We start from the raw sequence: 18264 nt of genomic DNA, 5'->3' as shown, positions 1-18264 counted from the left end.
ATCTGAAACTTCAAAGTGGTCTTCAGGGCAACTCCATGTAGAGTATGTTACAGTGAGTCTAAATGAGATGTGACTAAGACATGAGTGACTGCAAAAAGGGCCTCTAAATCCAAAATCAATGAACCAGATGTATTTGTGCAAAGGCACTCCTGGCCAAGGTTGCACATCAACATCAGCAAGAATCCAGAAGGACTCCTAAAATATCCACAAATTCCACCTGACAACCAGTATTGGAAAGCTTCTGGGAACAGACAACCTTCATATTCCTAGCTACTCATCTATGCAACAACTTTTGTTCCTGGTCAAGATAAAATTAAAGAAGCTGTTGTCTGATCATGTTCAGTGGAGACTGAGATCAAAGACAAGTCAACAGACATTTCACACATGTATCAAAACTCTTTCCTAGGGATTGAAGGCAAGCCACTACCCTCAACTTTCATCTTCCCCTCTGCCATTAACAGCAAAAAAATAATAATCTGGAAGCAATGGAAAACCTACTGTTCAGAATTTTAAGCTGGCACACTTCATCTTGAACCCCATAGATGCATTGCAGATTATGACTTCAATGTCAGATGATGCTAACATGGGTTCACGTTACATTAAATCATGAGGCAATTTGCTTCTTTATGGCCTAATACTTTTCTTGTATACAGGCATTGTGGATGATTGATCACAGTTTATGCTTAGCAAGTTGGGCACACTATCAGTTAAACTGAAGTTAAACAAATGATGGCTTATGACAGACATGTCAAACACAAGGCCCGGAGGCCGGATTCGGCCCGTGGTTTCATGCGGCCCACGAAGCCATCCTGGAAACAGTGAGGGAACGGCCCCGACTGCCTTGACCCTCAGATCTGTCCCACTCCTGCCCAGGCCCCCATAGGCACCCTTGATGCAAATGATGTAGAGCTGGCCATGCCCACCCAGTAGGCCACACGCACCCTGGCCACGCCCACCCAGTAGGCCACGCCTACCCTGGCCATACCCACTCGGCCCCCTGAGGGCAACCGCAATGCTGATGCGGCCCTCAATGAAATTGAGTTTGACACCCCTGGCTTACGATATCAAAAAAATTAAAAGAATAGCAAAGGTAACCATCAAAGCTTTCAAGTTATTGCTAACTATACATCTACATATACATCCTAGGCATACATCCAACCTAATTATACATCCATAATAGCCTTTGTTTGTGCTTATAATGTATTATCTCCCTTTTATTATAGTTATAAAGAAAATTTATTTTGCTAATTGTTCAGGTTAGATTCCTACTGCCAGGACAACTCATATATTTTCTAACGTACAGATGCTGAATGCTTTAACCTTTAACAATAGGTGCTATTTTATTTTTGTAGGTATAATTTAATCGGGGAAACCACAATGAATTTACTGGGCTAGCTGAATCTCTCTAATATGTGTCTAGACATATTTCTGCTCAGTCCAAGCTTGACCTGAAATAACTGTACAAAAGGGCTGAAGAGGATCTGCAAAGACTTTACAGATAAAGTTGCACTTTATCTTGTTTTTTTGACTCATGAGTTGAAATACAATGAGCATAATCCTATAATCTTGAACTGAAGTATTTTTTTTAAAATTATAAATGTAAGTTTTAACAAACTATAGCCGGATAATACAGTTGTTTTGAAAGCCAGGCAGTTAAGTGACAGGAACATAGAGCTTGGTTTATTCTTTAATAGCAGCAAAGGAAGCTCATTTAAAAGTTTGCTTTTCTCTCTGACCAGCCATTTGAGGAAGGGAGAACATACAGATGTGCTATTGCACAACAGCATTTCTGGACAATGGCCCTAATTTAAATTATATTTGGCAGGAGCAAGATGTGTTTCCTGTTTAGTGAATACAAACCATAGTGATGCCAGAGTTCTCAGTCAGCACTTTTTTTTAGCAGCAGTGGATTCTAAAGTGAAATAGAAGTGGCAATTGGTATAATAAAAAACAGGAAATTTGAACACTATTATGCCTTTGTACATCTCATCAAAAGTTTACATGATGCACAGGAGTTTCTGAGGAACCTCCTGCTGTAACCTTGTTGGGAAATGAAAAGTATGAGAGAAGCACCTGGTGCATTTTTCCCCCCACTATGGTTTCCCCCCCAATTTTTGTGTAGGGACATTTTTTTTTCATATTTGGAGCTGTATTGTTTTCTACCTATACTGATATTAACTTACTGTTTGCAAATCCACTTTAATCAAGGTTGCAAATTGCACTTTAAAGCAAACCATAGTAAAGTTGCTGGCCCAAAAATAATGATGGACATCTCAGAGAAGGAGAAGAAGAACCTCTTAAAAACTGGTGCAATTGATTCTACACATCAATTTGGAAGATGGAGAAAAAAAGTGTTGTTTCCTTTAACTCTCCAATTTATTTATATGCTTTTTTATGCCCATGATAAATTGCCTTTTCCTATTTGGGTCAGATTTCAAAATCCCACAAATATTTTAGTGTATGTTCTTGAATTTTTTATCCTTTTATTGATAATAATAATAAAAATTTGCATACGTTTTGGCTTCCCTTTATTCTGTGTGATTGAACAACATAAAGGGCAGAGGGCATCTGCTGGTTGGAGGTGTTTGTGTACGCTTAAAAGGTAAAAATGATACTTGCAACTGGTTCAGGGTCCATTTATTGTGTTTATGTTCAGAAAATATGCTATGTGCGCCAGATGTAGACTTTTTTTTTTTTTTGCCAAGATGCCATTATGGCTGTAACTCTACAGTGAACTTTTACCTTCACGTTTGAAGTTCAGCCAAGGACCTAAAGTAGATAAATGTGAAATGTGTCCTTAGTAAGCATTCCAGCTTTTAAAAGCAATTAATAGCAAGTATCCACTTTCTATTTTTATCCAGGTCATGGTATACAGTTAGAGAGATACTATTATTAGCTGTAACTCTGTTGAAAAGTGACATTCTTGTCCATGTTCATGCACATTTTTTAAAAAAAAGCTTATTTCCAAATTTCATTTGACAGGCCAGACTCCTGATATGACAGGTTACATCAGTTAATTGAATTAGTATTCTGTCTGCTTGCAACAATTGCAGTATTCCCAGATCATCTGCTGCACGGATGAGCAATCCCTTCTTACCAAATTGAGCAGTCTGCCATATTATTTATTGGCAAAATACTGTCATATTTTTACATGTGCCTTTCATCTGAGCTTTATCATTCTCATATATATTCCTGACATTGTAGACTATGCTATGGTGGCAAAATGTTAGGAGTTTGGTAGTACTATTTCCAAACTAAGAAATTTTATTGAAACACGTAGCTCACTTCATCAGATGTGTAGTGTGACAAGATTGATGTAGGATATAAATTGGGAGAGATAAGTTGGTTATACAGGTGCAGGTGAGACAGATTACAAGTACCTTCTTAATAATTATATAATCAACTATTATAATACATTAAAAATTCATTGTGGTGGTAGAGGCCTTCTTTGACTGCCTAAAACTATGTGAGTTTAATAATTTACTACTTGATGGTGTTATTAAAGTCCCGTATTTTCCAAAACAGTCACTTTGAGATGTGCTATGGAATTTCCTAGGAGGCTGAAATGTTCTGATATTAAGATGTCCTTGTTTTGAATGCTGATTTCAAATTTTCATCCTTTAATTCTTTGGTGCAAAGTTTACCCCATTTGTCGTACGCAAAACCCAGAAGGACAATGGTAGCAGATGATGGCATGTGAAAGTTCCTCTAATCTTGTGTGTGTATTTGTTGTGGACTGTGATGGTGCTGTGGGTGTAGATGTGGGGCAAAGTAGTCATCTGGATTTGTTGCTGGCTCCAGTTACCATGTTGGCATCATTGTCCTGTTGTTGCTTGTTGCTCTTGAGAATCTGCTTCAGTTTGGCTTGTTGTTTTGATGCAATATTTGCTTGCCTCTCAATGCTCAAGAAAGTGCAATGTCATTGCCCAGTATGGATTGTAGCTTATTAATGTTTTTGAGTTGTCTGTGTTGTACTTTTTTTAAAAAAATCCAATAAATTTTTAAAAAGTTTGATTCAGTAAACTTTAGCTAATCAAATAACAGCTTAACTTAGTGTGTGAAGCGTGATCTATGAGTCCTGATTCCCTGTAGCCAGCTAAGACAGTCTGCAAAATACCTAGGGTCCTGGAAGATGTTCTCCCTCTATCCAAGGTGAACACTAGATGGTTTGATTTAATTATAGCAACTTTTCTCTCTTTTGTGTTCCCCAATTGTGATGAACTCTGTCTCCCACAATCCCCGACCAGTCTTCCTCATGGAAGGTTAAATCAAGATTTCTTAACAGATATTTAAAGACGTCAGTGCTTGTTGCTGTGGCTGTCTTGACAACCATTCTTTCAACCTCCTCTCTAGTTAATCTGGAACCGGCTCAGTTTGGCTCCAGTTGCAGAAAATAATATATGGCCATAATGCTTTGTGAGAACAAGTTCTCTGAACTTATAGCCAGGTCAGTTTGACTTTGGCTGCACACCAAATTGTTAAAAGCATTCTTATTAGCATGACAACTTCTTATAAACTCCATCCAAATGAGAGAAATGGAGGGGAAAAGTAGGATAGCTAAAATAATTTTAGAGTTTATAAAAACCTCTTACTCGCCAAAATAATGGTGGTTGATGTCACGTACCCGGTTTCCAAACTTCAGAGGAAAGAGTCTGCCCTCAATAGCCAAACTCATGTAGAAGAAAGAAACACTGCCACATTCTGGGAAGTCTTGAGTTTCTAGGGATGTGGAATATTTTCAGAAAAAGTAGATGAGGGACAGGAAGACTGGAAACCCTCTGTGCAACCTTACAAGCACTCAGCTGTAGAAATATTGCCTGCAAAGAAATCCATTGACAAAGAGATGACTGGGATATTTAGGTATGAAAAAAGATAGCATGTTTTAGTTAGATATGTCATTTTCTAATTAACATTGAGAAACTATTTTAATTGCCATCTTCTTCTGTGTTTTTGATAGCCAAGCTTGGATTGTTGCAGAAACAGGCAATATGGAGACATTTATGTACAAAAAAGCTTCTGAGTCTCCTCCTCGGGTGTGTATAGAAATGCTACAGTAGCCCAGCAACGAATCTGCTCAAATGATCAGATTATTGAGTTACCGAAAACCACTGGTGGTGGAGAGAAAGTGATAAAAAGAGCATCATCTAGAACAGCAACATCTACAGATGGAGGCATTATGCCAGAAGACATAATAGGAGGAGGTCTATTTTTATTTTGTTGTTTTTATAAAGTTGTAATAAGTGGTACCATGTTAAGGCATTAGCATATTCTGGAAAAATAATGGGAAGGCTAAGCCAGCATTTGGACTTCCTACTAAATTGCAAGATTCCCTAATCCCAAAGCAGGAGACGTTGATTTCCAAGCAGGCTGCAAATGCTATCATTACAATCAGTACTGATTGTTTCTGGCTTGTTCTGCAATTGTTCAATGACAGCTGGTTGTTCCCATTCCTCTACAAATAAGCATCAAAGTCACTTTAAAGACAATTCAGCATTTTGTCTGCAAAGTGAATATGTCAGGCTTGAATGTCTGTGTGAACTCAGGGGAAGTTAAACAGGAGTGTTGGAAGGGATCTTGTAGATCATCTAGTCCAACCCCCTGCTAAAGTAGGAGACTCTATACCCGTAGTAGTGAACCTATGGCACGCGTGCCACAAGTGGCATGCAGAGCCCTCTCTGTGGGCACACATGCCGTCACCCCACTCCTAGGCCTTCAGCTGGGTTTTATAAAACCTTTTTGCTTTAGGCCTCTGCTGCCGTGTGCAAAAAACAAAAAAAGGTTCAATCAATCAATCAATTTCAACTTCTTGCGGGGGGGGGAAAGATCTCGCAAAGTTGGAATTGATTGACTGAACTTTTTAGTCACATCCAGTCTGCTGTTACCACCGCAGCCCCGCCCATCCAATGGTCCATGCCCACCCAATTGGCCACTCCCACCCAATGGGCCACGCCCACCCAGCACCCGATGATACATAAGTGGGTTTTGGGTTGCCCTTTGGGCACTCGGTCTCTAAAAGGTTCACCATCACTGCTCTATACCTTTTCTGACAAGTGGCTGTCCAGTCTCTTCTTGAAAGTCTCCAGTACTGAAGTACCCACAGCTTCCTCTTTAAGGCATCAGGTCCTGAGACTCACTTGGTCTTGGAGGAGAACTGATAGTGCTTAAAAACACATTTTAAATCCAGAACCTGGGCCCTGAAATCTTGCTAGCTAATGACTGAGCTCTTGCTACATGACATTAGAGAAATTAGGCTACACTTATTGAGAAAATCTAAATCATGACAGAGTTGGGTTAGAACGTCTCATTTATTTGCGCACATATTCTCTCTCTCTCCATCCATCCAACCTATGCACTAAGTGCCTGATTAGTTTAGGGAGTGTTGTAATCCACTAAATAGATTTTATAACAAGAGAGAAGAACAAAGATAAAAATTAAATGCATAAAATGTAGTAAAAACAGATAATGCAATTTCTTCCCATTAATACAACAATTTTCCCCATGGGAAAATATTTGGAGGATATGATGAATCATTGTGGTACAACAAGATGAGCAGGGTCACTAACATTTTCCCCGCTAGGTGTTTTCTACAATTATGTAAAACCTGAAATTCTTTTCCATTTATCAAGGAATTCTGGACAAAGAAGCTGGACAATGGGAGCACCAATTATACAGAAAATACAACCAAATACGATGCAGAACTTGCAACTTTATTTACGTGGTGATGACAAAGAGGGCTTACTTTTCTGGTGTTACTGAACCCAAGTGAAATATCCAGCAAGGCTTTCTTGGGAGTTGTATAATACAATTATAAGATACTCTGAGAATGAAGTTGCTCACATCTACTCCAAGTTAGTCATCACAATTACTGGAAAATCTATTCAATTTAGGGGATTGTAGTAGGATCATTTTCAGAGTTGCCACCCAAGGAAGTAGACAAGTTGCATGTGGGGATTAAATGAATTATCTCTTTTCTAGACCTTTACCCACTCTTGTTAAGCAATTAGTGTGTAGTTGGATCTGTTTTGGAAGACCGCCATACTTATTTAGGTGAAGGAATTATGCCAGTCAGTTTGAAAGTGATGGTGATATGACCTCTCTTGAAAAAAAAAAGAAAAGAAACAAACACCTTAGATGCTGTGTTTTTGGGAAAGCAATTACAGGTTGCAAATATTTCTATGGAAAAGAGAAAGTATAGCTGCAAGAAGCTGGTCATCTTTAGGCTGGATATAACAGTAAAGTCCTGGACAGTGTTGCGAATATAATAGTCTTGTTTGCCCAAATTATTTTTACTGGAGAGAAATGTGGTGAATGCCTTTTCTGGAAGCAAATTCCAGTAAAAGGGCTATACTTACATCCCTTTTACTTACGTTCAGAAAGGGGCTAATATAGTACTGCAACTACTGCAGCAGCCTGGGTACAACACTGCACAAGACACATGATCCTCTGACATAGAGGATCACATAGAGTTACATAGATAGCAACATACTCCTGATGTTCATGCTTGTATGCCATTGATCATCATGCAATATTGCTAGAATAAGTCTCTGAGTTAGCAATAGGGCACGATATGTGATGGTTCCATTCCCATCTAAAAGAATCATCATCAGAAGTGGAAAAGTTCTATTTGGAATCTTGCAATATTACCCTGGGACACATATATTTGCCTTCATTAGTGAGTTCTATTTGCTTTATTGTTCCTCCTATCCAAAGTTCGAGATTACACATAGAGGCAGTTTTCCAAATATATACCACTAGCATACTAAGTAAATGGATGGAATCAGACTGCTCTTTTAAGGCATCACTCTGAACATCTCTTCCTCTGAATTAAAAACATGGGACACAGCTAACTCACTTGTGAAACTTAGTGCACAGAAACTCATAAAGACCTCTTATATACCATTTTATATACCTGCTTATATACCTGCTTTGCTGACGTGATTTATATTAGGTATATAAGAGAGGATTCACCAACTGTTCATTAACCACAATGATTAATAAATTAGGAGCTTCTAGCTAATTTCATTGTAAAGAACAAAATAGGAATTGAGATAAAGTATCTCCTCTTCTACTTGTGGTTTGGTTTTAATTAGCACTGGAAAACTAGATATGGAAGTCAAGAACCAATTTGAATCCTATTTTCAATTTGATATTTTGAATCTGATACTATTTGAAATAGGCCCAGGCTGTTCCATCAGAATTGCTCACAAGGTTGCAAATCTACTGCAGGATATGCTACTGGAACCAATACATCAATTATATAAGTTATAGGTATTAATATATTCTTCCATTTGGTCCAAGCCTTCCATTTCAAATTCAAAAGTGTGTACTAATAATAATTCCTAATAATTGTTGGCTGTTAAAACAAAACCAGAGATTTTTGTATGAAGAGCCCTGCTGAATCAGAGCAACTGCCAGTCAAATCCAGTCTTCGTTCCCATTTCAGCAAATGGATACTTTCAGGATTTTTTCAAGTCAGGTGTAACAGAAATAATTCTATCCAGTTGTTGCCCATATCAAGAAGGATATTGATGGTAAAGTTACAATTCTTAACACACTTGCTAAGGGGAAAAAGGGATAAAATATCTTCAGACTTACTTCAGAATAAATTTAAATAAAATCATTTATACTAATACATGAATGTTAGCTGGTAAATTGTTTACTAGAAGAAATACAAATTGTAATGTATGATTTTGATGTATTTTGAAAGAGTACTCAAATGATAAAGAAATATATAATGGATATTTATTTTTCATATTAATGTTTTTTTTCAATGAACCATTTTCCATCAAAGTATTCATGCACATTAGAATTGTTCTGTAAATATTTGTATATGTCCTTATCTGGGCTTCCTTATAAGCCACAGGTCATATGTCTTGTATCTGTGGCTTTCATTGGGAACCAGTTTTGCTAGTAGTTGTCTATGTCAGGTGTTTCTGTTCAGTGTTTCTTTTTAGGTCCTTCCTGCATCTTTTGATGACAAAGTCATCAAAAAATTTCCTCTGTGCATTATTATTTTATGTTAGATGCTGACACTTAACAAAAAATCAGTTTGTATGACCTGGAATTCACTATTGGATAGGATATATGGTTTATGGGAGTGCGTTGGCTCAAGGGTTAAAGACGCTGAGCTTGCCAGCTGGAAAGCTGACAGCCCAGGTTTGAGACCTGAGCATTGCATGACAGGGTGAGCTCCTGTTATTACCCCAGCTCCTGCCAACCTAGCAGTTCAAAAGCATGTAAATGCAAGTAGATTAATAGGTACCACTTCAGTGGGAAGGTAACTGCCCCCTAAAGTCAGACACAATTGCACAGGGAAACCTTTACCTTTTTATATGGTTTATAATTTGCAAGATATGATCTTAAAAAATTGGGAATATGTAATGTATTGGGATTTTACTTGAACTGTTTCACATGTGTGTTTGAATGCTGCTTAAGGTTGCTCAATTGGTGTATCTGTGTAACGGTCACTGACTCCCCAGACTGCTGTCTCCAAGAAGATCATTGGATGATTTGGGGCAGGAATGGGTTCCTTTAAACCTATTGGCCGTAGCCTAGTGGCCAACCATATAAGTAGCTGCGCAGAAGCCTCTGTTTCAGTTCTGTTCCTGTTTGCCTCAATCAAGCAATGTTCCTTTTTGTAGCCTCTCATCTTGCTTACTGCCTACAAAGAACTCACTACATAACAGAATATATTTTATTTTTTATCATGTTAGGCTTCTTTTCCTAGAAAATTTGTTGTATTATTGCAAACCTCGGACTTTCCTAAAGCATGATGATACTTCTGAGGGCCTCTGTTTTGGCTTAAATTCTGTTGGCATTCAACCATCTGAATTTGCTTTTAGAAAGAGTAATGTTTCAAAAATGCATTCTGACCTTAGGAGAATTTGGCCTCAGATGAGCTCTTGCTCAAATGAATTTCAAGTCACTGCTGATCACTGCTTCAACTGCACAGCTATCTTTTTCTTAATTTCAATCCTCAGTAAGTATAAATTCAAACTTAGTGGAAGATGAAATTGTGCTGACATAATAACAGTTGTATGCCTTCAGTTATTGCTTGCAGAAATGGTAAAACTAAGCAGATTAAGGTGGTACCATTGGGACAATAGTGTTTAAGAAGAATTCTATGCAATTTCGGAGCTTTTTTCTATTCCTGTCATCAAAAGCATACATTATTATGTTTATCTGCAGCTTTTGATTAGAAAGGACAGGAAACATTTTATTCAACAATCAAAGGTATAGAGCAGGGGTAGGCAACCTCGGCTCTTTTATGACTCATGGACTTCAACTCCCAGGGAGTTGAAGTCCATGAGTCATAAAAGAGCCGAGGTTGCCTACTCCTGGTATAGAGTATCCCAGGTGCTGCCATTGTTCTCATCAACAGCCAACAGCTATGACTTCTAAATAATGACACTTTTCCACTTCCCTGTGCTTTTCCATCATCCCGAGGGAAGGATTTTTAAGAATTGTTGTCCAACAGATCTGGAGAATACCAGATTAGGGAAGGCTGGTTTGCAATAAAATTGTGGTCTTGGCTCAGGCTGATAGAAAGCCAGAAATACTCCAAGTATGTTTTAAAGCAACCAGGTTACGAGTAAAGAAATCAAGAGTTATTTGGAACAAAAGATGCCGAGACAGAGATATTTATTAACCATTATTATTTATTCAACCTCACAGAGGTGTAAACTACACATAAAAATACATTAGAAAGGTACCCTCTTACAGTAATGTTTCACATTTTTTATTTTGTTCCAAGAGGGTTGCAAATATTTCCATACATTCTACAAACCAAAGATTGCTTTTGCTTTCATTCAATACAGTATGACTGAGTCCATTAAAAAAAAACCTGCAGTCAATTAAATTGTAGAGATACAATGCAAAAAAAAAAAAAGAAGAAGTGGAAATCAGACAGCTAGCTTTTGAGAATTTTTGGACCTATCATGATAAACACTAAAAAGCTTTTAAGAAGCATGAGCATGCTATTTGTTTATGGAACAATGTTTACCGGGCTAAACTTTTTGGACAGAGTTGGCACATGGGCTAAATGATTCTGAGTGACCTGCGAAATGGTGAGATTTTTTTCCCTTCTTTGTACATGCAGTAAAATTTTGGTTGCTGGGATTTCCTATGTGTCTGTGTGCAACTAATGAGTGCTAAATAGAGAGAATAACTGATGAGTAGTAAGTATTTGATAGTCATGGAATAGGAAATTCTGCAACATACTTATGTTACATACATAGTATGAAATATTATTTACTTGTCATGAAGTCATGACAGTTTGTATTCTGATGGAACACAAGGGAGAAAATGGTAAACTAGAAATCTAAACATGGACAACCTTTTGCACAAAAATTTATGCTCGTGCATTTTGCATTCACTTAGGAAGAACTTGCATGATCTGAAGTGATTTGATGAATATGGATTTAGGAAAAAACTAAAAGAATAACAGAATAACAGAGTTTGAAGGGAACTTGGAGGTCTTCTAGTCCTTCCCCCTGCTCAGACAGGAGATCCACACCATTCTGGACAAATGGCTGTCCAATTTCTTCTTGAAAACCTCCAGTGATGGAGCACCTACAACTTCTGAAGAAAAGCTGTTCCACTGGTTTATTGTTCTCACTGTCAGAAAATTTATCCTTAGTTCTAGGGTGCTTCTCTCCTTGATCACAAGTGAGAAATATGACCACAAGGGAAATACATCAACATTAATCTCAACATTTAGCACCTTGGCAGTTAAAAAAATAAGAATATTCATAAATTGGAGGGCTACTTATGCTAGATTTGTAAGAGGTCATCCACGTAAGTGTAAGCCAGTCCACAGTCATATTAGCTTGCAGAGAAGATTATGCAGGACTTAGGCAAAAAGGTAGTGGTTAGAGGCAAGCGATATTGTAAATGTGCATCAAGTTTTCTTACCGAAACCTCTTGGGATGCATCAAAAATGCCTCGCTTCAAATTTTCTCCGAAGTATGTAAAACATACCCTATATTACATTCTGACTTTTTTTAAATAAAGGAAATAAACATCTTGCACTGAAAAATCTTTCTTTTAGGTAGCAACACTAATTCAAAAAAAAATGCCATAAGACACCAGCTGGTAGTTTTGATATTCTTCTTGGGATGCAATTGAATTGGTGAGAAATGTGTCAAGAGTCACTCTGTCATACCTCAAAGTAAAAGTTGTTGTCATTTACTCTCTATTGTCAGGAAACTTGCCCATGGGTTAGTCTGATGCAGGCAAGTTCCTTGCTTAAGACTCTGGTCCTCAATGTGGCTTGTGTCGGTGGAGCGCTTTGGGGTTTGGGCTGCAAGGGGAAATAAACCTAAATTACAACATAGTCTGGAAATAGGTGTTTAAGTTAATGGAATGATTACAAGAAAAAAAAAGCAACAGTACTTAAGACCAGGCACACAAAACTAGTGACATGTATGGAGCTTTTTTCCCAAACCCAGGCCTAGCAGAGAAGTCTTCAGATTAGTATAATAACTGAGTGCTATTGCTATACTTACATTTTGCAGAGCAAAACATTGTAAACAAATAGCAATGATGTGTTGCTGTTGTTTTTCCTTTTCAAGTTTTGAACAAAAATAATTAGCCAATAGATGTCTAGATTGCAATCCACAAACCACTTTTCCTGATGGAATTTTCTGAGTTCAGATGAAGCTTTTCTACATCTTAAATACTACGCAACTCCCTCTTTCTCCTGCCCCCCTTCTAGAGAATGTCCCACAATTTGCAAGGTATTGACACATATAGAAAAGAGATTAATATACTGAAGTTGCCAAATTGTCATTTAGTGCTGATATGGATCAGCTTTGACTCTAAATAAATTTATTTATTTGAGTTAAGTAAGAGACCCCACCTCTTTTGGATAATATTTCACTAACTTGTTTTTACTAAATGCAATTTTATCCAAAAAAGGCTAAAGTCGATAATTTCATCAGTTCATTTAAGAAGGCACCCACCCTTCCTTTATATATTTCAATTATTTCCTCAGTGTTTTTTCTATTTTTTTTTCCAGTTTCTCAGTGCAACATTTACATGTCCTGTAATAGGTAAACACTCATAATTAAGTCTATTTAGAAAGTTCATTGATAGTGATGTTTAGTTGGGGCGTGTTAAGACTCCACTATGCAATAGAGCAGAAAATAAGTGGCAAAGATAGTAGAGTAACAACAGCTGAGAAAAATTTTTTACATCGTTCCTATTGGAATCTAGTCCAAGTTAGAATACTATTGCAGGAAAATACTGAACATGATATTGGTGCCATAAGGTAAATAGTGGATTGGATATACTATAGGGTGGTAGTCACAATTAAATACTTCTGAATTCAGTGGGATTTGTAAAGTTAGTCACAACAAACATTATTTATATATCTTTTTGCCTCTCTAGACAAGGATTCATGGCAGTTTATTGTACTGATCTCCAAGCAAGGGTGAATTGCACTTGATCTACCCCCAAACAGTAATTTTGCCGGGGAAGTACACATGCAAAAGGGTTGCTATGGCCATGTAGATCAAGGTTGCCACTTATACGACTTCTAAGGGCTTCACCAATACATGGATTTAGCATTACTGATTGATATGAGACCTCATTACACTAGAAACTTAAGACAAATTGTCCTCTCCATTTCTAACAAGATGCCACTGCAGTCGGGCAGTTTAAAATGGCAGAGAATTCAATATGTACACATACTAATGGATACAGAAGGAACTGTAACGGTTGTAAATGGTAGGACTGGTTGTAAAATGACTTTTTTTGGTGCTGTAGTAACCTGAAGCAGTTGCTAAACAGTGCAGTTGTCCCAAAGGTGCTTTTTTTAGGAGGCAACTGGAGTTCCTTGTTTTTCTTTGAAGATGTTTCACTTCTTATCCAAGCAGCTTCTTCAGCTCTGACTAGATGGTGGGGAAGCTTCTTAAACTCTGACTAGATAGTAATCAGAGCTGAAGAAGCTTCTTGGACGAGAAGCAAAACATCTTTAAAGAAAAACAAGGAAGTCCAGTTGTCTCCTGAAAAAATCCCTTTGGGACAACCATGATCTGGATGACTGAAAATCTCCATAGACAAACAGTGTAGTTGCTAAGTGAGCTCTGCCAGTATATATTTTGCTGTCTTGTCCTCTTGCATTGCGTAACACTTAACCTATAGTGTAACCACACAATCTCTGCTTCTGTCATATAAGTTCATGAATTCTTTATTTCCAACAAATGTAGTGCTCACCGAGCCCTGGTTTATTGTCCAACTAACTTTTTATATGTAAGAAGTAATTCTATAAAAATTGAAACTGATGTGCCAAATACATTTTTTTAGAAAATAAAAGAAAAACTAGTATCTGCAGGAAGGTGCTTTGTTTGAAAATGTCTGATCTTGCTCAGAAAAAGAACCAAGCTAAAGAGGAATAATAAGCAGTACAGATAGTCCTCACTTAACAATCATTTGTTCAGCAACCATTTAAAACAGCGGTCCCCAACCTTTCAGGCACCAGGGACTGGTTCTGTGGGAAAAGATTTATCCATGGACTGGCGGGGGGATGGTTTCGTGTGCTGCCTGCATCCCATGGATGGGGCTTTGCTTGTTTCCGCAGCCCAGTTTCTGGCATGCCATGGAGTGGTGCTGGTCCACAAACTGGGGGTTGGGGACCCCTGATTTAAAGTTACGATAAAACTGAACAAGTGGTAGCTCTGACTGGTCCTCAAAGATATGGCTGTTGCAACACATGAACCCCATGATCATGTCATCAAAACTTGAGCACTTGGCAACCTGCCTGAATTTAAAGACCACAATGTGTACTTCAACTCCCCCAACCTGCCTACCTCTCCCCATCTCTGCCCTTTTGCTCCCCCCACTGTCACCTACTCCTGCCATGCACAGCTGACCTTCAATATCTTCCTCCTTCTGCTGTTGGGCCGAGGCAACTGCTGGCCCTTCATGAGGTCTCCAGTGGGGATCAGAGTGCAGGGTGACCAAAAGAGCAGAGATGAGGAAGAGATAGGCAGATGTGTGACAGGGCAGGAGAATCATGAGGTCCTTGCCTAATGACAATACAGTCCTCACCTAATGACCACAACTGGAACTACTGGAACTGCCATCTCTAGATAGTATGGTCATGAGATGTTTCATATAATGACTGCTTAGCTTAATGATGGAATTCAAGTCCCAATTAAGGTCATTAGTAAGGACAACTTGTAGCATAAAAAAGATGTTTCTCTATGGCAATGTTACTTCTATAATTCTGCCTTCAAGCCTATGAAAATCTATTGTCCCAGGTCAGCTAAGTTTAATTAGAACTAAATTGAAATCTAAGAGGTGGCGTACTTTTCTGAGTTATAATTTACTTGAATGGAAGGGGGTGAGGAGAGATTATCTATCCATCGCTAGACTTAGATGTTCAAGCCAAATGAAAACATTGTCCATAGTGATAGTATCTATGTATTATATTAGTTGTAGCCAAATTTCAAATAATCTTATAACTTCCTTCATAAAAATCAAGTTAAAATAAGATTGTATTGTTGTGATAGCAAAAATGTGATAAAATAAAAATGAACATGGTCTGAAGATAGAGTTGCTTCTCTTTCAAGACCAAAATATGATGTGCATGATTTACTGAATATGATTTAACTGAAGTAAATTACTTCTGCAGAAAAGTCACAAAGGGAGATATGTGACTTATTAAATAACTAAAACTTTTGACAAAAATAAAAGAAATTTGATCCCCCTTTTAAAAATAATCCCTAAACCCACAGGCATTTACATTAGAGTGCCTATTTGCAATCAGAACAATAAAATGTTTGTTTAAATTATCTTTAAAATATATGTGGCATAGTTTTGTGTAGAAGTAGTGCTATTTTTAGAGGAGGAGTCAGTTTGTTGATTCATTCATTTGTTTGTTTAATGAATTATTCAATTTATTTCCAGATGAAGAGAGCAGTCCTATATAACTGTATAGTCACATTTCGTATAAAAGGTCTTGGTCCCAAATCAGTGGGATAGGACTTCTGCTTTAAAAGCAGTTTTAAAAATGAATAAATGCTTATATTTTATACAAAAACATTTCCTACTTTGATTCAAATGATCTCTAATTGGGTTAACTTTCATTAAAAAAAAAGAACAATCCTGGAAATTAAAATGTTATTTTTTTTCACATGATAAAGTTTATGGAAATTACCATTTTAAATCATATACATGGATCAAGATACAGGCATGTGCACTCACACAAACACACAAGCATACATAACTTAGGCTCCATAAAATATTAGCCATACATTTTCAACTCTTTCTCATGGAGCTGTCCCCTTTTTTCTTCTGTGTCCAAGTTCAAAATGGATTTCCATATAATCTTTTTCAGGACAGAAAATGAGAGATGTGTTGTGAATTGAAAATATTTCATTGTGAAATCATCTTGATAATTTCACAATAATAGGCCTATGCAAGTGTGATCAGAATAACAGAATAAGAGAGTTGGAAGGGACCTTTCAGGTCTTCTAGTCCAACCCCATGCTCAAGGGCAATATACAGTAGATTCAAGTCCTTTTGCTACCTCCTAGAGAAGGAGTTCCATACTTGAAGCTCTACTCACACTTTATGTGCTGGATTGGGATCTAAAGCAGTATTTTTTGCAGTGCAATATCTAATTATCCCAGATGAGTCAGATCTATGCCATGTCCATTGCAACAAATGGAAGTTAAGTATTTGCTTAATATCATCCTTTATCTCCTACAAGTCAATATATGTAAGCGTTAGTATTCATTTGAAATTTAATTTTCTTGTTTTAAATTGGGCTAGCCTCTCGGTTCATAAAATCTTTCCTTTCTATAATCATAAAAAGTTGAAAAGTTATGGCTAAACATATTTCAGTTTTAAGTACAATCTCTTTTCTTTTATAAGTAAGCTTTTTATTATTATTTTTTTCTCTACATACATATGTTAATTTTTCAATCAGCGTGTGATCTGGGTTTTTAAGTACAATCTCTGTATGTGCAATTTGCATATCTTAAAAACTTTTTTTATGGTTTGTTCTATGTCTTTGTTATTCAAGTACTTTCTCAAGCAGAACAATAGCACCACTTTGTATTGTTAACCAAAAACAGTAACAGGTAAAGCAAATTTTGTCACATATTTCTCTTTTCCACTCCGTGCATTTAGGCATCAACTTCATGAGCCCTTTCTAGGACTGCATCCTGAACTGAGGACACTGTAGACCAGGGGTCTTCAAACTTGGCCCTTTTATGACTTGTGGACCTCAACTCCCAGAATTCCTCAGCCAGGCATGCCCCGGGCGTGCCTGGCTGAGGAATTCTGGGAGTTGAAGTCCACAAGTCATAAAAGGGCCAAGTTTGAAGACCCCTGCTGTAGACCATAGGATCTCCAAGTTTCTTTCTGATTCTAAGATTTTTTGACTTGGGAGGCCGGTGTGTGGTGTAGTTGGTTCACATGGAGGGTTTGTTGTCACTGTGTGTTGGGGAGAGAGAGCACAGGGGGGGGGAGGCTCAGCTAATCTCAATGTACACATGTTGCACTTTGACAATAAAGGTTTATTATTTATTATTTAAAATATCATTCGCTGAAATTAAATTAATATTCGATTTTGGCTTGCCCTAAACTAAAATTCCATATAAATAAGGTAGTACTGTACTAGGTTGCTATCTTAGCGATGATAGTGGAGGGCAGTTGATGTTTTCACATGTCAAAGGAAGTCAAGCTATAGTATCCTGCAGTCTTCTTTTTCTATTACAACCACACTAGTTTTAAGAGTCTTGGGAAGCTCATTCCACTTTTCCTCCTTGTTGCTGAAAAGCCCCTTCTTTTCAACGGTGGTTTTAAAATCTTAGCTTTTTCACAGTACCATGAATCGTAGATGTCCTTTCTATTGGATATTAGTACAGGTAGTCCTTGACTTACAACCATAACTGAGCCCAAAATTTCTGCTGTTAAGTGAGACAGTTGTTAAGTGAGGTTTGTCCCATTTTACAAAATTTCTCACCAAAGTTGTTAAGTGAATCTGGCTTTGACTTTGTTTCTCAGAAAGTTGCAAAAGGTGATCACATGACTCCAGGACACTGGAGTGTGAAAAACAGTCATAAGGCACTTTTTTCAGTGCCATTATAACTTCAAACAGTCACTAAATGAACTGTTGTAAGTCGAGGACTACTTGTATTACTCTTCGATATTAATGTTTTAATTAATTAGAAACCTTAAATCAATCATGCATCTTTTAACAAACTCTTCTATCTAACCTTTGCCATGGTCTCCACCTCATTTCAAATATGC

The sequence above is a fragment of the Vipera ursinii genome (assembly GCF_947247035.1).
Source record: "Vipera ursinii genome assembly, chromosome: 6".
Classification (NCBI taxonomy): domain Eukaryota; kingdom Metazoa; phylum Chordata; class Lepidosauria; order Squamata; family Viperidae; genus Vipera; species Vipera ursinii.
This window is presented reverse-complemented; position numbering follows the sequence as displayed.